This window comes from Antechinus flavipes, chromosome 2, assembly GCF_016432865.1.
Source record: "Antechinus flavipes isolate AdamAnt ecotype Samford, QLD, Australia chromosome 2, AdamAnt_v2, whole genome shotgun sequence".
In the NCBI taxonomy this organism is placed as follows: Eukaryota; Metazoa; Chordata; class Mammalia; order Dasyuromorphia; family Dasyuridae; genus Antechinus; species Antechinus flavipes.
The window spans coordinates 618,151,959-618,179,319 of NC_067399.1; the positions used below are offsets into that span (position 1 = coordinate 618,151,959).

The 27,361-nt window shown below is 36.1% G+C and overlaps 2 long non-coding RNA genes across 3 annotated transcripts in view; one reads left to right on the top strand and one right to left on the bottom strand.

Annotated features, from left to right (window-relative positions):
• The window catches only part of LOC127551808 (uncharacterized), a 127,050-nt gene that overhangs the window by 55,606 nt on the left and 44,083 nt on the right, over nt 1–27,361 (top strand). For both annotated transcript variants that reach the window (XR_007951174.1, XR_007951173.1), the window contains one exon: nt 6,629–6,751. This is a non-coding gene — a long non-coding RNA (uncharacterized LOC127551808). The remainder of the gene's footprint in view (nt 1–6,628; nt 6,752–27,361) is intronic.
• LOC127551813 (uncharacterized) lies at nt 17,039–27,181 on the bottom strand. Its single transcript, XR_007951179.1, has 3 exons — nt 26,797–27,181; nt 26,507–26,669; nt 17,039–17,687 (listed from the first exon to the last, which is right to left on the bottom strand). It is a non-coding gene; the product is annotated as an uncharacterized LOC127551813 (long non-coding RNA).

A 27,361-nucleotide genomic window follows, 5' to 3' on the forward strand; every position in this document is an offset into this window, starting at 1 on the left:
TTACCAAAGTAAGGTATCACCTGGCAAAAAAGTGACATCTGAATCCCAAAGAAACTTCTTAGCAAGATATCTGTCTGGTGACTCTCACGGTCCCTTCTTAATGCTGCCATTTTCTCCAGGATCTCTGATCTCACCTGATCCTGCTAGGGCTAGTCCTATCTTTCACTCATTATTTCATGTGCTTGGTCCCTTTTTTCTATAATTGCTTTTCAGACTTTTTAAGGAAATAAAACACTGAATTTAGTGTTTGAGAAAATAACAACTCCCCTTAAAACTTGGCCTGAGTATCATGGAGAACATCTCATTGGGAATGAAGAACTGGATGTGGTCATTTGCTTTTTAGCACACTAATTAGTCATCTATTAGCAAGAGTCAACAGAGCATTGACTTACCAACAGGGAGTGACTCGGACCCTGGGAAGAATGTGACTCACTATCTCATTAACTCATCACAGCGTCCATATGAGGTTCTAAGTGACAAGCATTATTACCTCGTTTTATGGTGGGGAAAGCTGAGTGAAAAGGGGTCAAGAAGTTTATCCAGTGTCACACAGTGAGTCGGCAGGGAAGCTGACATTATTAATATCTTCAATTAACATAGAGCCCTTCTCTGGAGAAACTCAAAGTACTTTTTCATATCTCTTATCCTTTTCTTTTCCTGGTGAATCATTTTACAATACAACAAAGGTGTATTAAAGAGGTTTCTTATCCATTCTACATTGACCCAATATAGGTTATTTCTTAAAATTATACTCCCAACTATAAAATTTTTAAAGTATTTTTTAATTTTTAATTTAATTTTTTTCTTAACTATATGTAAAAAAATAGTTTACATTTGTTTTTCAAAAATTTGAGTTCCAATTTTTTTCTCTTTTTTCCCTTCCCCTTCCTTGAGAAGATAAGAAATGCCAAAATGTAGTTATGCCAAAAATTATTTAAAGCAAACAGTATATTGGAACCATAGATTTAGAATTGAAAGGGAATCTAGAGTTCATCTGGTTCAGTTCATTTTACAGATGAATTTAATCGCAGAATTGGGATTCTATCTCAGGCCCCTGTCTTCAAATCCACCATTCTTTCAATTGCCCCACATGGTCTTTCCTAGGGCTTGTGGAAAAAATGATTACAGTCTGTAGTCACATTTTTACTGGTAGATTTGAAAGTATGATCTTTATTTTGATGACTATGGATGGTACCACTTTTGCCTCTGTGAGGTATCATTTTCACATGGTAGAGCTGTGGCTGGTTTATTTCATCCCCATTAATGGCACGGAAAACCAGTCCTTATAATTCCCATTAAACATCATCATGAATAATCTGAAACTTGGAACTGAAAATGAACTTCAAAGTCTTTTAGTCCCATCTTCTGAACCGAGGTAGTGGCAAATTAAGTGACTTTCTACATAAAAGCCACATATATGTAGTGCAGGGTCAAAATCTGAATCTAGGTCCTCTGGTTTAAAAAGAAAATCAGTGCTTATTTTCAACTGTAGAATAAACAACTTGTTCAATGACACATGCAGAGTGAAGAAATAAATAGATTGAGACCTGATCTCTCCTGGTTAGTTTATGGAAAGATTCCAAATATTGCTACTACCAAGAGAGGGGTAGGGGTTTCCCAGGACCTATATGGTAAATGAGTTTTAGGGACACATATTCACCTTTGAAAGAGATTGGTAATCAATCGCCATCATTGAAGCCTCTAGGTGATCATGTTAAAGTCCAGAGCCTAGTGACAGAAGCCTGGGAAGAGATTCCTACTGTGTTTGAAATGAGGTGACTAGATTTGAAGCCCAGTTTTGCCACTGATAAGCCATGTTTTCTGGATTAAGTTCAGCCTTCTGGACCTCAGTTTCCTCATTTTTAGAGTGAGGAGGCTTTGATTAGATGGCATCTAAAGTCCCTTGCAGTTCTAAATTTAGGAAGCAAGTTATAATGGCAGAAGCCTCCTTCTTCAGTGTCAAGGGGTCCTAGACTTTTCAGCTATCTAGTTTTCCAAGGGAGCCCATCGTATTGGCTGCCCTATAGCCCGGGGCAAAAGTAGAGCTTTGGAGGATGATGTTGCTGGAAGGAGACAGAGATTCACATCCTTGTTGAGTCTCTATTTATGCTGAGTTAATTGAGCTAAGGAGATACGCCAGAAGAAGAATCCAATGGCTAAGATGATAGGAAAAGATAATAATGAATGCTAGAGGGGATATGGGAAAACTGGGACACATATATGTTGGTGGAATTGTGAACTGATCCAACCTTCTGGAGAGCAATTTCGATTTAATGCTCAAAGGGCTATCAAACTATGCATACTCTTTGATGCAGCAGTGTTTCTACTGGGCTTGTGTCCCAAAAAAATCACAAAAAAGGAAAAGAACTCACACGTGCAAAAAATGTTTATAGCAGCTTTTTTTTTTTTTTTTTGTAGTAGCAAAGGAACTGGAAATTGAGTAGATGCCCATCAGTTAGAGAATGGCTGAACAAGTTATAGTATATGAATGTTATGGAATATTAGAAATGATGAACAGGATGATTTCAGAGAGACCTGAAGAGACATGAACTGATGCTAAATGAAATTGAGTAGAACCAAGAGAACATTGTATATAGCAACAACAAGATTCTGTGAGATCAACTTAATGGATGTGGCTCTTTTCAACAATGAGGTAATTCAGGCCAGTTATAGACTTGTGATGGAGAGAGCTATCTACAGCTAGAAAGAGAACTATGGGGACTGAATATGGATCACAACATAGCATTTGCACATTTTTATTGTTGTTTGCTTGTATTTTGTTTTTATTTTCAATTTTTTCCCTTTTTGATCTAATTTTTCTTGTGCAGTGTGATAATTATGGAAATATGTATAGAAGAATTGCTCATGTTTAACATATTGGATGAATTGCCCTCTAGGGGAAGGGATTAGGAGAAGGGAGGAGAAAATTGGAACACAAGGTTTTGCAAGGGAGAATGTTGAAAACTGTCTATGCATATATTTTGAAAATAAAAAGCTTTAATCACAAAAAGAAGAATAAGAAGGAGGAGAAGGAAAAAGATGAGGAGGAAGAGGAGGAAGAAGAGAAGAAGGAGAAGAATCCTATTATGACACCTTGATGCCAAAGCTTGAAGAACACTGAGCAGAGAAGATGCTCCTATGAGTCCTTTGTTTTTATTTAGGGGTGGCAATCCCTACCTCAGATACCTATTGACTATGTGACCCTGTTCAGGAAATCATCTCTCTGGACCTTAGTTTATCTGTAAAATGAAGGAGTTAGATTTTATGACCTCCACATTTCTTCCTGGTTCTAGATCTTGGATCCTATGATCTCATGATTTCTAAATAATCAAGAGTAAACATTATATCAGGACATTAGTAGCTCTACCTGTAGAAGATAGCAACAAGAATGAATAAATGAATGATCATTTAAACCCTTAACATATGCTAGACACTGTGAAACGTGGTAATATAATTACAGAAAGTAAGATTATCTCTGCCCTTAGAGGACTTATATTCTATAGAAGTCAGTGCAAATAATGACGTGATGACCAGGAAAGAGCTGTTTTGATTAGGAAAGTGAAGTAGGGCAATTAATTTACATATATTTTCTAGAAATGTTGTTGATTCAATAACTAGAGAAATGAGAAGGAGGGGTAGGAATATGTGGATTACATTTATTTTATGGGAGCTAGAGGGTCCCAGTATGAACAGACTTATTCAGTAGAGATATTTAGATGGGGATCTAGCCAAGAGAAGTATGACCCTCCCACCTCCATTAAAAGAATATGAGCAGCCTTCATGCCATGACTAGATCTGACTCAATGGCTGTCACTCACTAGTTATCACTCGGTTTTTTGATCTTCCTCCATAGGAAGATGATACTGTCTGTCCCAAGGTGCCTTTGGTTATCTCTACCTGCTCATAAATATGGGGATTTTCTACAGATAGTATTTATTCCTTTTTAGTCATATTGTTTAAGGTGGAACAAACAGTATCCTTTTTCTGTCTTTCTTTAAAGTTTCTGAGATCACTGAGATGGAGATAGTCCTGTGTGGTCTGTTCCTGCTGCCTTCCTTTCTCCTTCTGCCCCTTCCTCTTCAGTGCCCCAGCCTGCTTCAGCCCCCTTGCTCTAGGCAGGGCTCGGGTTACTGTAAGCACAGCCAAAGAGAGCCCCAAGCCAGCCTTAGTGTACTTGGAATTGTCCTTGGATATAGGAAACCCTCCCAACCTAAATTTAGCCATCTGAACTCACTTTGATCTGGATTTATGTGAAGCCATTTAAATTTCTTCTTTCTGAAAACATTTTCCTATTTTCTCTCTCTCCCTCATCCACTCAGGAACCAGAGAGGGTCTGTTCTTTCATTTTATCCATTTTGAGAACCAGGAGCAATAGCAAACATTTTCAATCTATACTTAGCCATATTCCCTTGTCTGCTGCTTTCTAAGGCAAAGCCTTCAATACCACATTCTGGGGAGTGACAAACGCCTGAATTTGACCCAAAGGATGAGAACAACTTTCTCTCAACCCCCTCCTAGCCCCTGTCCATAACTGAGAGCCATTCTCTCTGTTATGAGTGACTTGCCCAGACCTAGGGAAGGCCATAGTTCCAGTCCTGGATTTCTCACCAATGGACTTTCTGTATTGCCTTGGACAAATGTAGTATCTCCGTGCTTCCAAAGTAAGAAGGAAGAGGAGTACTTTCTTGCTTCCCTGGGGTTCTCTGGGAATGAATTATTTACTATTTGAAGAGCACTTTATAAAGGCTCAATATCATTACACAGGGACCACAGGACTCAAAAGCAACATTGGATGCTTGACAAGGTGGTTATTATTATTAAGCATTTATATAGCACTTTACATTGCACAAAGTGCTTCATAATCATTTATTAGTTAATCTTCACAACACTCTGGTAAGATATGATCATGTGGTCATTATCTCTCTCTTAGAAAAAAGGAAACTGAGGTTAAAAAAAAGTCATATGCTAAGCAACTGATTGCCGAGGTATTTGTTGAAACTGGAAATATCTCTTACTCAGCTTCAGATTTAATACCTGTGCCCTTAACATTGGATTTCTTTTCTGTCCTCACAGATCCCTGAGCGTCTTTCATTTCTCTTAATCAATATACCCATGTTCAATATAACCACCTTCTTTTTTTCTTGCTGTAATTTTTATGTGTTTTATTTTGAAGCACTGGATCTATGAGTAAACTATCATTTTTTGTTTTGTTTTCTTTGTTCTCTATTTGGAGTAAGAAGATCAGGGTTCAAATCTTTGGTCTGTTGCTTATTATATGCTTGACTAAGGGCAAGCCATTTTCCTGTTCAAGATTAAATACTAGGCCCATTCTGCCTTCAGAGAGAATCTGGATGGATCTCTATGACACACTAGTTGTTGGCAGGTGGCCCTCCAGCTTCTCCCTTAGTACAGCAATGCCTTGCTGAACAGTTATATTATCACAACCAACTACAAACAATTAAAACTCCTCAAGGCAGACCAATGCTCTGAGTTGTCCTGAGTGGTCCATTTTTATAGTCAGTTTGGCAGTCTATAAATTACAAGAGAGCAGGGACCTACCTAATCTTAAATTCTATACCTCTCAAAACACCTAGCCCAGTGCTGTGCTCTGCAGTCACATAGATCCTTAATAAATGTCTGCTGAATTGTTGATAACCCTGCACTAGAAATTTTATGTGCTTCTCAAACTGTTTAGGCAGGGGTGAAAGAAACTAAAAACAGTTTCCTTTATAATTCCTTCTGTATTATCAATCATCTATATGATTATATATAATTATACATACATATATGTAATTATATATGTATAATTATGAAATATACTGCAACTATTTCTCTTTTATTTTTGGATATTTAAGTTTTTAATATTTACTTCAAACACACAGGGAAAGGTGGGAATTGAGTGTGGACCACAACATAGCATTTTCACTCCTTCTGTTATTGTTTGCTTACATTTTTATTTTTCTTCTCAGGTTTCTTTTTCTTTCTAGATCTGATTTTTCTTGTTCATTAAGAAAACTATATAGCTATATATGCATATATTGGATTTAACATATATTTTAACATGTGTTGGAATACTTGTAATCTAGGGGAGGGGTGGGGGGAAGGAGGGGAAAATTTGGACAGAAGGTTTTGCAAGGGTCAGTGTTGAAAAATTACCCATGCATTTGCTTTGTAAATAAAAAGCTATAATAAAAATATTTATTTTTAGCATTTTTCTTTTTAAAATTTTTAGTCCCAAATTCTCTCCTTCCCTCCCACCTTCCTCAATCCATTAAGAAGGCAAGAGATACGTCAATTATATATGTGAAATTGTGCAAAACATATTTCTATATTAGCCATTTTTTTTTAAAAGTTAAAAAAAAAAGCAAGTGAGAAAATTACATTTCAATTTGCATTCAGAGTTCATAAGTTCTCTCTCTGGAGGTGGGTAGCATTTTTTCATCATGAATCTAATTGTCTTGGATCACTGTATTGATCAGATTAGCCATGTCTTTCACAGTTGATCATCATTATAATATTGCTGTTACTGAACACAATGATTTCCTGGTCCTTCTCTCTTTATTTTGCATCAATTTATATAAGAATTGCTATGGCATTTTTCTGAAACCACCTTCATAATTTCCCACAGAATAACAGTACTCCATCACAATTACATACTGTAAGTTGTTCATCAATTGGATTCTGGATGATATGGATCAACTTGAATTTCAGTTCTTTGCCACCACAAAAAAGAGTTGCTGTGAATATTTGCGTATGTAAAAATCTTTTCTCCTTTCTTTGATTTTTTGGGTTATAGAGATAGTAGATGTATTGTTGGGTCATAGGGTATACACAATTTTATGGCCTTTGGACTTAGTTCCAAATTATTCTCCAAATGATAGAACCAGTTCATTACCTAGAATTCATTAGTCAATATCTCTTTGCCCTTCATATCCCTGAGGACTTGCCATTTCTGGTAGGTATGAAGTGGTGCTTCAGAACTGCTTTAATTTGCTTTTTCTAATCAATAGTAATATAGAGAATTTTTTCTTATGACTAAAATAATTTTAATTTCTTCTTATGAAAGCTTTCGCTTTATATCTTTTGACCCTATATTGAGAGATGGCTCTTATAAATTTGACCCAGTCCTATACTCAATACATATTTGAGAAAGGAGGTCTTTCTTCAGGAAATTTACTATAATTTTTTATATTACTTCATTGTCTATGTAACCCTTTAGCAAAAGGTAGTTTCTATGATTATCTTTTAGTCATTTTTGTTGTCTGAAGTCATGATTGCTACTCCTGCCTTTTCTTTTAGTTTAGCTAAAGCAAATTATATTCTGCTTCTATCCTTTATTTTAATTTTTTGTTTGTCTTTCTCTTTCAAGTATATTTCTTAGAAACAAAAAAAAAATTTACATTTTGGTTTCTCAATCATTCTACCATGGGCTTCAGTTTTATTGGCAAATTCATTCCATTCACATTCACAGTAATGATTACTTTCTTTCCTCCTCCATCCCATTTTCTTTTGTTTTTCTTCTTTCTCTCTTGTTATCCCATCCCTCCTCAAAAGTCTATTTGGCTTCTAACCACTGCGCCGCCCCTTCCCCCCCCCCCCCCGATTTGTTCTTCCTTTTATCATCTTCCTTTTTCTTATCTATTGCCCTGTCTAGTTCTTTTATGGGCAATTTATATTTCTTTACATCACTGAGTGTGTGTGTGTGTGTGTGTGTGTGTGTGTGTGTATTTTTCCCCTTCATTGGACCAATTTTGATGAGAAAAAAGTTTAAGCATTGACCTTCCCATTTTCCCCTCCACTTGGGCTTTTTTTATGTGAGAAAAATTTCCCCATTCTACCCCTCCCTTCCCCTTTCTCCTGATGTATTCTTCTGTCTCACTTCTTCAGCTTTTTTTTGAGATCATTCTAACATAATTGACTTATACCCATGTCGTATGTCTATGTAAAGTTCTTTTAACTGCCCCAATACTGATAAAGTTCTTAGGAGTTACATATATCATCTTCCCACATAAATAAACAGTTTGACTTTATGGGGACTCATGATTTTTTTTCATATTTCCCTTTTTATGATTTTCTTGAGTATTGTGTCTTTGATTCAATTTCTTCTATTCTGGACTTTTCATTATCAATGTTTGCAAATCCTCCATTTCATTAAATATCCATTTTCCCCCTGAAGGATTATACTCAGTTTTGTGGGGTAGGTTATTCTTGGTGGTAATTCTAATTCCTTTGCCTTCTGGAATATCATATTCCAAATCCTCCACTCTTTTAACTAAACTGCTAACTATTGTGTGATCCTAACTGTGGCTCCACAATATCTGATTTGCAATCTTTTCTCTTTGACCTAGAAGCTCTGGAATTTGGCTATAAAATTCTTGGGAGTTGTCATTTTGATTTTTCTTTCAAGAAGTGAGCAGTGGATTCTTTTAATTTCTGTTTTATTCTCAGGATCTGAGATTGTTGAGGCAGCTTTCCTTGACTGTTTCTTGAATATGATTTTTTTTTTATTATTCATTCATTTCAATTATATCTGACTTTTTGTGACACCATTTGGTATTTTCTTGGCAAGATATTAAAATGGTTTGCCATATTCCTTTCCAGCTCATTTTATAGATGAGGAAACTGATGTAAGAGGGTTAATTGACTTGTCAGATTCACAGAGCTAGTAAGAGTCTGGAATTAGATTTGAATTTAGATTTTCATGACTCTAGGTCTGATGCTCGATCTACTGTACCACCTAGATCTAGGAGATAATGTCTAGGCTTTCTCTGATCATGGCTTTTAGATAACCCAGAAATTCTTAAATTATTTCTTGATTTATTTTCAGTTCAGTTGTTTTTTTCCTGATGAGATGTTTAGCATTTTCTTCTCTTTTTTCATTCTTTTGTCTTGTTTTATTGTTTCTTGACATTTCATGAAACATTGGCTTTTAATTGCCTAAATTTAATTTTAAGGAACTATTTTCTTTAGTGAGTTTTGCATTTCTTTCCATTTGGCCAATTATGGCTTTGAGAAGTTGTCAATTGGTCAATTTGTCTCCACAGCTTCTGCTGAATGCTTTCATTTTCTTTGGCCAGAAAAATTTCTTATTCTGACTTTTTATTTCTGTTGCTCAAAATTTTGATTTGAGATGTTATTTTAAAGTTGTTTGGAGGAGAATATTGAGAGTTAAATTGGGTTGCTTCTAATCTGTCATGTTTAGTCCTTTATCTTTTTATCATTAATAGACATTTTATCATTAATTTTAATTAATTCAGTTGATTAAAGGATGTAAAAAATATCCAATGATGTTTAGTAAGCTGTATATTTGTATGGCCTACTACATTTGTAAAACTTAGTTATATATTTGAGTTGACTCACAAGATGGGGTCAGTATATTTAGACCACAATTCACCTGAAAAAAAGATCAGTTTTGTTTAGTGGACTCTAAAAATAATAGGAGAGACAATGAGACATGGTAGCTAAAAATGTTCATGTAATCTTAGATTGTATTAAATGATGCATAGTATTCAGGGATTAATGGAAGCAATAGTTCCACTGCATGAGGACCATCAAAGCAATTGGTGATGTTTAACCTGGAGAATAGAAGGCTTGGGACATGATAGATGTTTCCAAATATTTGAAGGGTATAAAATTGTTCTGTTTAGCCTTGGAGGAGAAAAGTAGGAGTAAAGAATAGGTAGAAGTTGCAAAGAGGTGGATTTATGCTTGATATGGAAGGCAAAAACACCTTTCAGAACTTCTTACAGGGGGAATTGGGCTGTGTTGTGCTATAATGTCATTTTCCCCTTCAAATCTACAAGAAAATACTGTATACAAAGAAAATATTGTACTGGATACAATATGGATGCCATATTGTTGAGGTCACCATGATTTAGACTAGATAGCCTCTCAAGTCTCTTCCAACTCCAAGATACTATGACTATGACAGGCCAAGAGTGGTTTCTCAAAGTTGTCTGAGATGCAAGAAATTCTAGGTCGTGGGTTTATTTATTTTTTGTTTGATTTGTGGAAGAGAAAATAACTTTAAACTTACAAGTTAGACTAGATGGTCTCTCAGACTACTGTCCAAATGGGAATTTGTGCTTCTGTTAATTAGTATCTGAACGTGAGTTAGAGTGAAGATATTCTCATTTCTAGGCCATCTTAATGCCAATATTAGTATTTTGCTGAGTTTGGGTTCTACCTATCCTGTGCATGGTTCTTTAAAACTTTTATTTATTAATGGATTCTGTCCTTTTGACTCATGATAGCTTGGCAAGTTTATTTTATTTTATTTTTTTATTTTTTATTTTTTTATTAATAACTTTTTATTGATAGAACACATGCCAGGGTAATTTTTTACAGCGTTATCCCTTGCATTCACTTCTGTTCCGATTTTTCCCCTCCCTCCCTCCACCCCTTCCCCCAGATGGCAAGAAGTCCTTTACATGTTGAATGGGTTGCAGTATATTCTAGATATAATATATGTGTGCAGAACCGAACAGTTTTCTTGTTGCACAGGGAGAATTGAATTCAGAAGGTATAAATAACCCGGGAAGAAAAACAAAAATTCAAGCAGTTTATATTCATTTCCCAGTGTTCTTTCTCTGGGTATAGCTGCTTCTGTCCATCTTTGATCAATTAAGGCTCTCTTTATCGAAGAGATCCACTTCCATCAGAATACATGGCAAGTTTTTTTTAAAGAAATTTTATGGACAAGTCAAACCCTTTATTAAAATCAGAGAATTGTTTAATCATGTTTCATCAGCATTTCCCTTGAACCAACTGTCTGGTACTTTCATCAACAAGAGAAGCTAAAGAAAGAGACCTAGCAAGCTCTTGAGCTAATTTACCTCCTTCCAGTTATCAACAAAGTATTCTTTCTTCCTCCATTTCCCTCCACCCACTCACTCTGTAATTTTTTTGATATGACTTCTTTCTTGACTATTTTATTATGTGTCTTTTGAAGGTCATCGATGACCTCTTCATTCACAAATTTGTAGGACTATTATAAGGAAGGATTAGATTTGTTCCATTTGGCTCTAGAGAGCAGATCCAGTATAAATGAGTAGTAGTTGCTAAGAGACAAAATCAGACTTAATATCAGGAAAAAATTTTCTCACAGGTAGAACTGACCAAAAGAACATCTGGAGGTGATGAGCTTTTGAGTAGAGCCTGGAATGACTATCTCCTAGATATGAAGCAGTGAGGCTTCTTAAAGGGGTGAGGCTTGAAACATATGACTATTGTGGCCTTTTTAGCTTTAAGGTTCTTTGATTTTATAACTATCAAATCCAGTGATATTTTCTTATCTTCATCTGCTTTTCTGTGGGATTTAGCACTGTTGACTCATTTCTAGAAATTTTTTTTCTTGCCTTACGTAAGTAACAACACTTTCTCTCTGCCCATTTCTCTAAACACTTTCTCTTTTAATTTTAATTTTTCATTGACTTTTTAAAGGGGTTTATAACACCTTAATTTATGAATATTTTCCTTCCCATACCCAGTGATTGAAAGAATTAAAAAGGAAGAGGGAAGAAATTAATTCAGAAAAACAACAACACATCAATTAAGTCTGATAGCCTGTCCAATGATCTCTACAGGTAATCTTCAAAAGTGGCCTCAGACCTTCAGACACTTACTAGCTGTGGGACTCTGGGCAAGTCACTTAACCCTCATCTGTAAAATGAGCTGAAGAAATAAATAGCAAACCACAGTAGGATCTTTTTTCATCACTGCCAAGGTTCACACAGCTAGTAAGTGTTAAATGTCTGAAGCTAGATTGGAACTCAAGTTCTCTTGACTTCAGGGCTAATACTCTATCCACTGTGCCATCTGGCTGCCCCCACATTAGTATCTTTGCTAAGAAAACCCCAAATGAGATCACAAAGAGTTGGAGATGATTAAGAAAGACTCTTTTCTCTTTACAAAAAAATGGAAGGACATTCATTTTCTCATTTGTATCTAGGGTCTAATGGATACTCTTCCATCTCTTTTATGGGTTCTAATCTTTTCTTGCCCTCAAAATGCAAGCATCCCAATGCTTTATCCTCTGACCTTCTCACTCACCACTCCTTCCTTCAGCAGGCATATCCAATCTCAGAGTTTCAATTAACACCTCTGTACAGTCTTGGCTTCTCTTGTGAACTTAAATACTCTATTTCCAACTGCCTGATTGACATCTCCACATGCATATCCTATTGTCACCTTAAACTCAACATGTCTAAATTCAGACACATTATCTTTCTCCTCAGAGCAGCCCCTTCTTTGGACTTTGCTATTTGCATGCATGATAGCATCCTTTCCCCACTCTCCAAGATTGAAATCCTGGTATCAGCCTTAACTCTATCCTTGATAGTCAACAAATTTCCTCTGCCCCTTCTTTCTACAGCTCATTTCACATAACACTGTCAGAGTAATCTTTCCAAAACACAAATATATGTACTCTACATGTTTTCAAATAGGCTGAATAGTCTGGTTGGCCCTGTTCCTTCCCCCTTTACCTACCTCATTTCAGCAGCTTTTCCTGGGATTCCAAGCTACAATGACTGATTACCCACCATAAGATAAATGGTAGGGACAGATTTTTTGTTGCTCTTAGTTCTTTGCTGACAGAATATAAAAAATTCTTTCCTTCTTTGTTGTGTAAAAATAATATTAGTGTTTTAGAAATGAACTTTTATTTGGAACTAAGATTTCAAAATCTGATGATCTCAATGGGGTAAGCATTCTCTTTGCCAATGCACTATAGTAGACAGTTTTCACGAGTTGTTATACATGGCTCAAGAATTCGTTATAAGATCCTTGCTATGTCTAATATCAAAGGTCTTAGGTAGGTTTCCTTAGAAATGAAGGTTAAAACAGAACAAAATATATAAAATCATAAGAAAAAATGAGTTCCTTGAGCCCAGAGTACTTAGTCAATATCTTGCTTCATATTAGTTTGGCTGGCACATTTTTTTTTTCATCTTGGTTTCATTCAGGCGTTGTCTATAGCTCCCAAATATACCCATCAGTGAAACTTGGCTTCCTCATCTATTATTCTAAATTTATATTTGAACTTAGTTTTACTAGTGACAAAGTCTCAGTGTAGAAACATCCTTTTCTAGAAATTCTTTCTGTATCTTGTCAATGCTCCTAAAAAAAGACTTCTTGTTATTCTTGCTCCAAAGCTCACAGTTCTTTGGAATTTTCCATTGCATTTTATTATTCTGTGTAATGGATGATAATAATGACAATAAAAATAATAATGATGACAATAGATATCTATAACATGACTTATTACATAGGACCATTGTGAGAAAAATACTTGACAAACTTCAACAATTTCTCTAAATGTGAGCCATTATTATTCTAACATTGATGGTTTATGAAGCATTTTGCAGACATTATCTCATCTGATCTTTGAAATAACCTTGGCAGGTAAGTAGTGAAGATATTATCATCCCCATTTTACAGACAGATCAGAACATTCAGAGAGGTGAAATAATTTGCTCACGCCTGCACAAATCGTAAGTGTTGCAGACCCGAGATGCCTCTGGCTCTTGGCTCGCTTGCAGAACAGAAATAACATATGGTTTCCAAAATCAGGAAGTGATCATTGAAGATTGAAGATCCCAGCTCCTCAGATTTTTTTTTTTTTGGATGACTCAAGTATCCTTTTGCCCGTTCGCTCCCCAGAGGAGAAGGAATTAATGGCCTTTGAGAATCCTATTACCATTGGCTAACACTATCAAAAGTACTTTATTCATATTCTCCAATGGAACTTCAATTTCCTGGACCCTCTCCAATGATGCAAATTGCAACCTATACTGTGTTATTTGCATCCATTCCATCCCATAAAAACTCCATATGCTTTATATAGAGAGTAGGCAGACAATATGCACTTAAAGCAGGAGAGTTTACCCATCTACCCATCGCTGTTCACAGGGTCATTGTCAGAGACAAAAGTCTGGGTAGGATGAATCATTGATCTCTCCCTAAGGATAATGCTTTATATTCCTAAGAGAGTGTAGCACCCCCTAGTGGCAGCTAAGTGCTGCTGTGGATATTACACTGGACCTTAAGTCAGAAAAAATTCAGTTCAATCCTAGCTTCAGACACTTAATCACTTAATTTCTCCTGTCTCAGTTTCTTCATCTGTAAAGTGGGGCTAATAATAGCATCTGCCTCTTAGGGTTGTTGTGAAGATAAGATAAAATATTTTAAATACACTTTACAGACCTTAAAGTGCTATGGAGAGGATGAGGATGATGAGGGTGAGGATGATGTCTTCCTTAGGCATTTCTATTTAAATACATGAACTCCCCCATCAGCTAATGCACAGATAATTTCTGCTTGTCCTGCTGGGGACTGAATGGAAATCTGAGCATATAGAGATCTTTTCTGCCTGTTTCTAGCCATTTATGATTGCTGGTTGAGTCCTCCAGAAATGGTGATGATACAGGTTGGAAGAGGAGTCAGATTCTGGCTGAGTCTCTTGGTGAAAACTGTTAAGAAGTAAAGATATAAATACATTCAGAAGTGGAGGTAAGTGGAAGAAAGAAATCTCTTTCCCTTCCTCAACATAATGGTGGGTCTGGGCTCTCTAAGGGCTCCATTTGTCATGTGGCATGTGGTCTCTACTAGTAATTGAGAGGTTCTACTAGGGGTCTCTTGCTTCTCTTTGTGTTTCCTCTCCCTTTGAATTAACCTCATTGACATTAGATGATCCCAGGAGTCACATAAGAGCTGGTTTCTGCAGAGGGGGTATGATGATCAAAAAAAGTACAATTAAGTTTTTGACAAGGAAAGAGAGAGAGAGAAAGGCAAGCTCAAAAAAAGACAACTTCTTTGAGTGTTTGATTGTCTTGTGCTCAAAGTAAAAGATACAATGATAATTGAACCTATGTGTACATTGTGTTACAGGATCATTGTTATAGAGGTGATTTAGGTCAGCCTCCTGGTTGCTTGCTGTTTCTCCTTTGTTCTTAAGGAGAATCAATGATATCAGGGAGTGATGTCTTGATTTGTAAGTGAATTAGATTAAATGAGACAGAGCTATGCAAAGTCACCAGCCTCTCTGATAAGACACAAGTCAGGATGACTGGCAATGGCCTCAGATGCCGAGCGAGATCCGTGGCCTTTTTATTTAAGGTTTTCCCTAGGTTTCAGTTTGTCCAAGGCAACTTCCATGAAGCAACGGAAAGCCAGAGAGTTTAAATAACTTTCCTTTGTTCACATAGCTATTAAGAAAAGGAAGCAGGTTTTGAGGCCAGGTCTCCTGATCCAAAATTCAACGATCTTCCCCACTGTAACACGCCGTCTCTTACGGACACAAAGCACAGAAGGACCGGGAAATGCAGATTCAACGATCGGGGCTCAACTAGGTCAGAGCACAAGGGCTGGTGTCCTCCAGCCCTCCCTGAGGCTCTGAGGTCTTCCGTGACACACAGCCCCTACTGAGGCTGCCCTCCTGCAGAAGCCTGTGGAATCAGACACTCACTGGGAAGCTCGGGGAAAAAGAGATGCATTTGAGGGAGTGTTCACGCCGTCACCTTCCGGAATTAATGACGATGGAGTTCTCACAAGAGCGGTTTTATTTTTACTCGGTGTTCCTGGAGAAAGCCTAATGGCTTCAAGTGCTTTCCCCTGTTCGTTAAATGTAAAAGGGGTGGGGGGGAGAACAGCTCACATAATTATAATCCCATAGCAGGGCAATTGACTTGCCTTTGCCTATTAGGTTCCATTAAAGATGTAATATCTGCTTTGTCTCAGGAGAAATTCCTACTTATTTATGCTCAGTATTAGGGCAAATATTAGTTAGCATCAAAACAGGATGCAGTTAAGTCTAATCTGATGTCACCAGAAGAGCCTGCATTATAAACAAAATAAGTGGCAATTACTTTCAAGCTGAACTAATAATTTTTCTAAGCGACTCCATTCAGTGCACATCAGAAATGTCCATTGAAGTAAGAGGAGTTTCGGGGGAAATGTGCCGGGCTTGCTTTTTAATCACACTTTATCTAAACATACAAATGAATGCTGGGAGGTTTGTGTTTGCTCTCTCCCTCTCCCTGTATAGTCCTTTGGGACAGTAATTAGGAAATACAGTACAATATAGGAAATGAACATTACTGTTTTATGAGTATTTTAAACCAAATGCTTCTGTTACTGTAACTGTGGACCTAGCAACTCTGCCTCTGAAATCTTTCACAACCATTTCTTCTACTACTTACATTTTCTCTATGCTTTTTATAAAAGTGCTCTGTAGAATTTCTTGAAATAGGATTTAGTAAGAGATATTCAAAATGATTTCTCATGATTCACCCTCAAACACTTACGTTTTGGCCAAAGTGGCTTGTTCTCCAGAGGTAATGGTCCATAACCCCTATACTTTTCATAGACTGCACCCCGATCTTTCCTCTGATTCTTAGGATTATCTTCCTTCAAGTATCACTCAAGTACTACCTCCCATGTGAAGCCTTTCCTCGCTCAGTTCACAGGATATGAGATTTTAGAGGCATAAGGGACCCAAGAGGCCACTGAATTGCTAGTTGTTGTCATTTCCAATCTTGTCCAACTCTTCATGACCTCATTTGGGATTTTCTTGGCAGAGACACTGGAGTGATTTGCCATCTTTGTCTCTAACTCAATTTACAGGTGAGGAAACTGAGGCAAACAGGGCTAAGTGATTTGCTCGAGGTCATAACAGCTAAGTAAGTGTCTGAGGCCATATTTGAATTCAGGTCCTCCTGAATCCAGGCTTGGAGCTCTATATCTAGCTGCCCTGAGATGTTAGTGCTTCCCTTTAAATTTTTTTGAATATATTTTGTATGGATTTAATTTTGCACATGTTATGCTCCCCTTCTCCATGGAGATTATTTATCTCTCAGGAGTAGGGAATTTTGTCTTATCTTCAGACCATAATCATATTTGTATCATTTCTGATCCACAGTAGATTTGTAAATGTTTAACTGAATGGACATCTGAGAAAAAAATGGAGGCATTTAATCCACTGAAATTACAAAATAGAAAGTGTTTTACACTACTTGTTTGGTCTAATGGTGAAGAAAAGTTAACCTGATTTTTCAATGATCTCAATTCAATGATTCAATGAATAAAATTACTCAGCATTTAGGATGTGCTGGGTACATCTCTTAGGGACATGGAAAATACAAACAAAACAGCCCCTCCTCTCAAGAAACTTACAGTCTACTGGGAAGATAGAATATGATTAACACAGATAAGTAAATACACAAAATATTAAAAGAGATTTCAAGATGGAGGTGGAGGTGAAGAAGGGCGATAATAATGGTGGGAGAGAGATCAGGAAAAAAGCTTAGGTGTGGAAGCTGGTCACTGAGCTGGCTTTGAAGGAAGTTGTGGATTCCATAATGTAGAAGCGAGAAAAGAGTACATTTAGATTTGGGGAGGCAAAGAAACTAGAGATGTTATGTAGAATAGCAGAGTTAAGATAGAAGGACAGTTTGTTTTTTTTTTGTTTTTTTTTTTTTTTTAATTTTTATTTAATAATTACTTTATATTGACACTCGTTTCTGTTCCAAATTTTTTTTCCCTCCCTGCCTCCACCCCCTTCCCTAGATGGCAAGCAGTCCTTTATATGTTGGATATGTTGCAGTATATCCTAGATACAATATATGTTTGCAGAACCGAACAGTTCTCTTGTTGCATAGGGAGAATTGGATTCAGAAGGTATAAATAACCTGGGAAGAAAAACAAAAATGCAGGTAGTTCACATTCGTTTCCCAGTGTTCTTTCTTTGGGTGTAGCTGCTTTTGTCCATCATTTATCAATTGAAACTCAGGTCTCTTTGTCAAAGAAATCCACTTCCATCAAAATATGTCCTCATACAATATCGTTGTCGAAGTGTATAATGATCTCCTGGTTCTGCTCATTTCACTTAGCATCAGTTCATGTAAGTCTCGCCAGTCCTCTCTGTATTCATCCTGCTAGTCATTTCTTACAGAACAATAATATTCCATAACATTCATATACCACAATTTACCCAGCCATTCTCCAATTGATGGGCATCCATTCATTTTCCAGTTTCTAGCCACTACAAACAGGGCTGCTACAAACATTTTGGCACATACAGGTCCCTTTCCCTTCTTTAGTATTTCTTTGGGATATAAGCCCAATAGAAATACTGCTGGATCAAAGGGTATGCACAATTTGATAATTTTTTGGGCATAATTCCAGATTGCTCTCCAGAATGGTTGGATTCGTTCACAACTCCACCAACAATGCAATAGTGTCCCAGTTTTCCCGCATCCCCTCCAACATTCATCATTATTTTTTCCTGTCATCTTAGCCAATCTGACAGGTGTGTAGTGGTATCTCAGAGTTGTCTTAATTTGCATTTCTCTGATCAATAATGATTTGGAACACTCTTAGAAGGACAGTTTGAATGAAATGGAAAGCATGAAAAGGGTAGTTGTATTGGGGAATGAGCTCAAGCATGATAGCATATTTCAACTCATCATCCTTTCCAGCTCCAAAGTTCATAGGCCCAAAACTTGAAGGGCTCAAAGACCAATCTTCTGTGCAAAGGAATCACACTCAAAGAGAAACCGATCCTTGCAAGCTTGCAAGGACTTAATCTTAGAAATTGGCTTAGAAAACTACAATTAATATTATCCATGTTTAATTTGTTTCTTTGTTTTCTTTGTTAAACATTTTCCAATTACATTTTAATCTGGTTTAGGACACACTTGGGAGTGTTAGGGACTGCAGGGATTCCGACACTAAAATTTTTGTATAACCTCACCCCCTCATTTTACAAATGAGATAATTGAGACAAAAGAAAATTAATTGAGAAATTTAAAAAAATTGAGAAAAAGAAAATTAAATAACCTGACAAAAGTCACAAATTATCAAAGGCAAAATTTGAATCCAGGTTAGCTGACTAGAACTAATGTTCTTTCCACTGTACCATATTACTTTCACCCCCAAAAGTGAAAGTGATCTAGTCTTTTTTATCTTTTTAAAACTGTAGACTTAAAGACAGCTGGGATCAACATACATATATACAGCAGCTCTTTGGTGGGAATGTCAAAATTCCTTTGAAAACTGTTATTTGGATGTCACTTAGGTCAGAAGTGTTAAACTAGAAACTCTGCAGTACCACAAATGTAATTGGGAAATGTTTAACAAAAACAAATAAAAATACAGTACAACATAGATAAAACTAATTTGTGGTTTTCTTTTTGATATTTTAAAACAAAACTTTTAATTTAATTTTTAGCATTTCTCATTCTTTCTCTTTCCTCCTTTCTCTTTCTCCTCTTTCTCTTTCTCACTCCTCTCCTAACCACTAAAAAAGCAAGCAACATGAAACCAATTATAATTTGAAATCATGCAAACCATATTTCCATGTTATCCATATAAAATAAAATAAGAAAGTGATACTTCAATTTGATCTCAGAGATTATCAGTTATTTCTTTGGAAATAAATAGCATTTTTTTTCACCATGAGGTTTTTGAAAATGTCTTGGACCAATGTATTGATCAATTTTACGTTTGATTATTGTACAATTTCTGTTACTATGACCAGTGATATCTTGGCCCTTCTCATTGTACTTTCCATCACTTCATATAGGTCTTTCCACTTTTTTCTGAAACTTCTCTTGTCATTTCTTATAGCATAATAATACTTTATCACAATCATATACTACAACGTTTTAAGCTATTTTCCAATTGGTAAACATCTCCTCAGCCTCCAATTCTTTGCACCACAAAAGAGTGGCAATAAATATTTTTACCTAAAGTTTTTTTTTTTCATTTTTCTTTGATCTCTTTGGGATACATAAATAGTCATGGTCTTGAGGGATCAAAGGTTATCTATAGTTTAATGGTTCTTTAAGCATTGATGCAAATTATTCTTGAGTGGTACCTCCATCAACAATTTTTTAGTTCTTCTATTTTCCTCAATTTCTCCAGCATTTGTCATTTTTGATAAATGGAAGGTATGCTCCAGCGTTGTTTTAATTTTCATTTCTCCAATCAATAATGATTGATAGTATTTTTCCACATGACTATCAATAGGTTTGATTTCTTTATCTGAAAGTTGCCTGTTCATATTTTTTTTACCATTTGTTGAGTGGTTGGCTCTTATTTTTATTAATTTGACTCAGTTCTTTATATATTTGAAAAATGAAGCCTTTATTAGAGAAACTTGGATAAATGTTTTTGGTGTTACTTCATTGTTTATTGTACCTTTTAGCAGGTTACCATAGTAGTTTCTCTGATTATCTCTTTTAATTTGGTCTGCTTTTGCTTTGTCTGAAATCATGATTACTACCTCTATCAAATGAAGCATAATAGATTGTGCTCTAATTCTTTAACATTTTGTCCGACTTTCTGTTTCGTTTGTTTTTTCATAAACAGCATTTTGTTAGATTCAAGTTTATATTCCATTCTGCTATCCACTTCCATTTTATGGTAAGCTTATCCCATTCACATTCACAGTAATAATTATAATGTATTTCTCTCCATTTTATTTTCTTCTGTTTTTTCTCTTTTTATCTTATCCCTCCTCAATAATCTGTTTTGCTTCTGACCATTGCCTCCCTTACTTTTCTTTCTTTTATCACCTTATTATCCATATCTCAGCTCCTTTCCCTCCTATTTTCCTCCTAAGTCAAATAGATTTCTTTACACAATTGAGTGTATATGTATATATGTGTATCCTTCCCACTGAATCAATTCTTATGAGAGGTTGAAGAACTGCCCTACCCCTTCCTTTCCCCCTCTATTGTAAAAGCTCTTCTTTGCATACTTCTTTTATATGAGAAAATTTACCTATTCTGCTTTTCCCTTTTCCCAGAGCATCTCTTTCTCATAACTTCCCACATAATCAATTTACATTCATGCTTTTTTCGACTTAGACTTTTCCTAACTGTCCTAAAAATTATAAAATTCTCAGGAATTTCATGTATCATCTTCCTATCAGGAATACAAACAGTTTAACTTTAAGTCTCTTATGATTACTCTTTCATATTTACCTTTTATGCTTCTCTTGAGCCTTGTGTTTATACATGAAATTTCCTATTCAGCTCTTGATTTTTTTTTTATCAGCAATGCTTGAAACTCCTTTTTTTCCATTAACTATCCATTCCCTAACTCCCACTTTCAACTTTGAATGATTATATTCAGTTGTATTTCAGAATATTCATATTCTGAGACCTCAATTTTATTAATGTGGAAACTGTTAAATCTTGTCTGTTCCTAACAGTGGTTTTACCATATCTAAATTTCTTTTTTCTGACTGCTTGAAATATTTTCTCCTTGATATGGGAACTCTAGAATATGGGTAAAATATTCCTGGTAATTTTCATTTTGGGATCTCTTTCAGGAAGTAATCAGTGGATTCTTTAAATTTCTATTTTACCTTCTAGACTTAATACATTAGGAAAGTTTTCTTGTATAATTTCTTGAAATATGATATCTAGTTTCTTTTTTGATCATAGCTTTCAATTAGTTCAATTATTTTAAATTATCTTTCTTTGATCTATTTTCTGCTTAATTCTAATGAGACATTTCATATATATTTTTCTATTTTTAAATTTCTTTTGCCTTTGTTTTATTGTTTCTTGCTGTCTCGTGTAGTCATTAGCTCCCAGAGGACCAATTCTAATTTGTAAGGAATTATTTTCTTCACTGAGCTTTTTGATCCCTTTTTCCATTGGGTCGATTCTAATTTTTGAGGTCTTATTTTCTTCAGTACTTTTTTGAGCCTCATTTACCAAGTTGTTAAATTCTTTTCCCCCATAATTTTCTTGCATCACTCTCATTTTTTTTCTTATTTTTTCCTCTACCATTCATCTCTTTAATTCTTCTAGGAATTCTTGCTAGTTTGGGGTTCAATTAGCATTTTTGAGGCTTTGTTGGTAGCCGTTTTCTTTTTTTGTAGTTATTGTTTTCTTCTGAGTTTATATCTTGAACTTCCCTATCATTGCAATAGCTTTTTATGGTCAAGTTCTTGTTTTTCTGTTTACTCTTTTTTCCAGCTTCTTTCTTGATTTTAAACTAAGTTAAAACTGAACTTTGTTGACCAGAAGGTGTGAAGGCATTGTCCCAACCTTCAGGTTTTTTCATGCTTCTGTTTTCAGGGCTGGTTCTGAGGATCTTTAAGTTTTGGGGGTTTCTCAGTTGATGTGACCTGGGAGATATGATCACTATTTTCCTGATCTGTGCTCTGCTCTTTGCCTAGAAGCATTCCTGATCCCCTGCAGCCACAAGCATTAATAATCTTCTCTAAACTGGAACTATAGCCAGGGCTTACGATTAAACACAGGCACTTTTTCTATACTGAAACTGTGACCCAGAACACCTCTCTGGGATAAGAGCACCTTAAGGTGCTGGTGCTGCTTCTTCTAAGACCCAGAACTGGTTTAGCCTCTGCATTTGTAGGCTCCAAACAGACCTTCACCCTGTCTCATGAACTCTTCTTGCCTACCTCCTAAATTATTTTAGTATCTCATTGTGACCTTTTGTTATCTGTGTCATGCCAAAATTTGATTTGAAGCATTATTTTAAAGTTGTTTAGGGGGAAGGTTGAGAAAGTTCAAGGAGGAAAGTTGGGAGAATTGCTGCTCATACTCCACTTGTGACTTTCTAAGTCAATATAGGCCAGTAGGAATCCCGTTTCTATTTTAATTTGATACCACTGACTTTGGATATTGAATCTATAGTTTTATTCCAAGAGGTAAAAAGTTCTTCTTTTTTTAAATATATATTTCTTGGATCCCTTTGACAGTCTATTGAATCCTGTGGACCTCTTCTCAGAATAATGTTTTTAACTGCATAAAATAAATATACAGAATTACAAATGAAACTAGTTATAGAAATAAGATATAACTTTTCCCTCTTCAGATAGCTAGGTAGTGCAGAATGTGGATGTAGGAAATCTGAGGTTGAATACAGTCTCAGATACTTATTAACTCTATGACCTTCAGCAAATAATTTTTGGCACACTTCTCTTTGTCTCAATTTCCTTATCTGTAATTAGAAATAATGATAGAATCAATATCACAAGAATTTTTGGAAGGATCAAATTATTAAACATGCAAAACATGTCTTGCAAACCTGAAATCAAGTTATCCAAGTCCAAGGGCCCTTGAAATCTATTCAGGGAGGGTCTGGGAATTTCAAGTTAAGGACCCTTATATTAGATAGTACTCTTGTGGTCTCAGAATGCAAAGGCATCTTCTTAAAATACCTTTAGTTCATACTTGGAACTTATGTATTGGAAAATTCTGTCTCAACAGTTAATAAATATTACTTGTTCTCCTGTTAAACTTTGTGGGGGAATGACTCCATAGCCTTTGAGGAGGGGTTGGTGAGAATTAAAATCCTACTTTTCCTGTGGGTGGAGTCAAATACCTCTCCATGCAGCTGCTCCAATCCCACTCTGCATCAGAAGTATAGGAGCTGTGTATGCTTCCAGTGCAGGGAGATGTCCCCAAGTCTCCCCTGGAACATATTTTTGTGTATGGCTCTCAGCTGCTGCCACATTTGGGTGGCTGGTTAGGGGTGAGCAGCTGCCTTCTTGGAACTAAACATGAATTTAGCTTTGGGAGTGAGATTGGGAGGATCCTCTCTCTTTCACTGTTGCCAGAAAATAAAAAGGCATTTCCTGAGTATGGAGCAGAGGATGGAAAAAAAAAAAAGGACGGGTCTCTCTCTGTCTACTGCTGCATTACCTCTAAATACAGAGGGGACCTTAGCAAGGAAAATGTTTAACAACAAATTCTCTTCCCTTTCCTCTCCACTGCATACTAATGATACTTTGGGATTTAAACCACAGTATTCATATTTTCTCTATCACTTTCTTAAGTTTAGACAATCAACAAAACAATAACAATAAAAAAAAACCATGAAGTTCTGATTTGTGGCAGTTGTCTATTTCTTAGATGTAAATGTTCATACTGAAAAATTTAACAACTAGCTCAAGAATTAATGCTGGCTTTAGCACACTCTAGGACTGAAAGCTCACAATATTCCATGTTCTCCTTTAAGCAGGTGAAGGATAGCCAGCAGTGACTTAACTTAGACCTAGAAAATGCTTTATGTCAAATTTTGAATAAGTTAAAATTTGTAGTTATTTAAGGTGAAGGCCTGGCTCCCCTTCCTTTTTGAGGGTTTTCTTCCTCAAAGGATCAGAGAGCTGGAACGAATTTTAGAGACCATTTCATTTTATGTGTGAAAAAATAGAAACCCAGAGAACTTTCATTACTGGTACAAGCCTGGAAATTATAGAGTCAAGATTAGAATCCCAATCCTTCCTCTGACTCCAAATTCAGAGCTCCTTCCACTGTACTATACTGCCTCTTACTGGGCCTGAGCTCCCAGGACTTTTTACTTGGTGTCTATCCTTCCTATTCCACACTCATGAAAATGTATTTGTTTTGTCTCAATTCCAAAAGGTCTGGCTTGGTGACTCACCTGTTAATCTCTATCTAAATGAACATCATCTCAGTCTTGTGACTTGAGTTTGGGACTGTAATCTTCCTTAGCTTCTTTATATCTAAAACTAAGGGAAGCTGGATTAGATTATGGTTCTTTTTTGTGGTTGTAGGTCCTTTTGTCCTTTTGTCAGTCCAATGAAGTCTATGGGAACTTCCTCAGAGTAATTGTTTTTAAACATAAAATAAAATATATAGGATTATAATGAATTGAGCTACAAATCTCTCTATCTCTTTCTTTTTCTCTGTCTCTTCATGATTCTGTCTCTGTCTCTTCTCTCTTTTCCCTTCCCCTCTTCTCCTGTCCTCTCATCATCATCAAATTCATTATCATCTTCATTATCATCATCTTGTCCTTCTTTTCCTCCTTTTTCTCCTCCTCTTTTTCTTCCTCCTTCTCCTTCACATTCTCTTCATTCTCATCATCCTTGCCCTCTCCTTCCTTCTCCCTATTTCTCTCTTTCCTTATTTATTTAAAAATCAAATTCACAGACCCCTAAGTTAAGAATCTCTAGAGTAGACAACCCCCAATGTCATTTCCAGTTAAAACATTCCATAACCTTAAGATTATATGCAATTAGATGATTGGTCAAAAGATATGAAAAACTTTCCAACAAAAGAATTGTAAACTAGTAACCATATGAAAGAATGCTTTAAGACACTAAAAATAAAAGAATTGCAATTTCATAATAGTACTGAGGTTCCATTATACATACAAAAATTGGCAACACTGAGAAAAGATAAGAATAGTCAATGACTGGAGGGGTTACATTGATAGGTACATGACTGCATTGTTGTAGAACTGTGAATCCTCCACTCTGGAGAGCAATTTGGAATTAAAGAAACAGAGTGATAAAAATATTCATATCCTTTGACTCAGAGATTCCACTGTTGGTCATATGCCCCAAGGAGGTCTTTATATGAGAAACTTCCTATATACTTAAAAATATTTATAGCAGCATTTTTTTCTATGGTAGTAAAGTTTATTGAAACAATGAAGTAAATGTCCATTAATAGGGGAATTAGTCAATTGTGGTATATAAATGTAATAGGAATATTATGTTGTAAGAAATAACTACGATGAATATACAGAATTATAGAAAGTCTTACATGAACTAAAGCAAATTGAAGTAAGCAGAGCCTATATATATATATATATATACACATATATATATTTACATACATATACACACACACATATATATCACAAATACAACTTAAATGTAAAGAACAACTCCCATAAACCATTAAAAATGTTGCAGAAAGAATAAGTGTGGCTTCAAAGAAGATATGAGAAGAACGTTTTGGTTTTTTTTGGTAGAAGTAAGTGAGGCAAGACATCCATGGGGATGAAATATTACATGGATTTTCAAACCTTTTTGCAAATATTGATCAATTTTGCTGATTTTTCTTTCTCTTTTCTTTAAAAAGATGTTTAATTATTTTGAATGACTTCTGGTAAAGGGAAAGAAGATGAGATAAAGGCAATCAAAAAAAACAAGATTTTATTTAAAAACAATTGTATGCCAACTAATTCACACTCATCATCAATTAAATAATGCTCCCAGAGCCTTAATTTTGATTGTGGCAAAATTATGCTTGTCAAATCAACCTTTTAAAGATAATCTTGGTAGTCAGTAGGTACAGGGAGAAATCCTGGGAAGTTCTTTTGGAAGGAAGAGGAAAAGCTCACTTGGGAGTGCAGCCACATAATAGTTTCATAAATTTAATGATTCTTGATAAAGAAGTATTACACTTAGTGGGTCCTAGTTTCTAGAATGCAAAGAGAGTTAGCCCCTCCTAAATCTTAGTGCCCAAGAGAAAGCCTTCGCCATCTTGCCCTAGTTTCGAATTAAGCCCAGTTTTGAATCAAGTAAACCATTACACATCCAGAACTTTGCTTGGAATTTTGAAGGCTGCCCAGAATTATAAAACGATCCTTGCCTTTCAAGGGTTAATACTTCAGTTGGGAAACAAGACCATTGTCAGTTATACTAGCTATAAGTGTTTGCCATCTCAGGGTAGGAACGGAGTGACATTTCAGCACTATTACAGACCTGTGGAGAGAGCTTCTGGATGATGAGGTCCTTAGGTGCCTGCCCGATCATTTTCAAGTGTAGTTGGCCCGGACCCCCGAGGTGCCTGGGCTCTCAGCTGCCTCCAGGTGGGATCGTTGTAACTGTCTGCCCTCAGTACGCAGCTTTCCTCAATCTCTAGGATCTAGAATAGGAAGAGGATTTAGACAAGATCTAATACAATTTTCTAGAATCTTTCCAATTTACAGATGAAGAAAATGAGACTCAGAAAGATTAAGAGATTTGTTCATTTGTCATCGGTTCACTGGTACCTTTGGTTGCCCAGAAGTTAAGTAATGGGTCTGAGATTCCTAATCTAGTTTTCTTTCTTTTACACTGTCCCTTTCACCGACACCCCACAGAAGTGCAGACTTGTAGCTCCCTTTAGGGAAATAAGCTCCAAATATAGGGCATTGTATAGTTAATGCTAAAAAAAAAATCCTAGGAACCACCAATTTTCAAAATATTCAGTATTTAACACAATTCTATTCACAGCTGAAAAAGTCTGAGGCACAATGGGAACTCCAGATCTCTCTTAATTAAAAGGGAGAAAGGTCCTTAAACTTCACTGGTTGTAATGGAAAACACCTGCCTTGACGGGGAGTAAGGAAAGGCATGTTAGCAGGAGGCTTATATGGCCTTCTGCTCCTCCTTTTCCCTCCCTCCCAGCAAGGACTGACCCCCAGGGAAAAGGAACATGGAATGGAGGGCTAACATGCATCTGAGTTGTCCTTGGGCACTCCCTCTCTGGCTGACAGCCTGCGGGTCTTAATATAGTGCTGCTGGGGTCACCGTGGCCGTGCCGCGCCTGGCTCCTTCACCATTTGGTCTAAATGG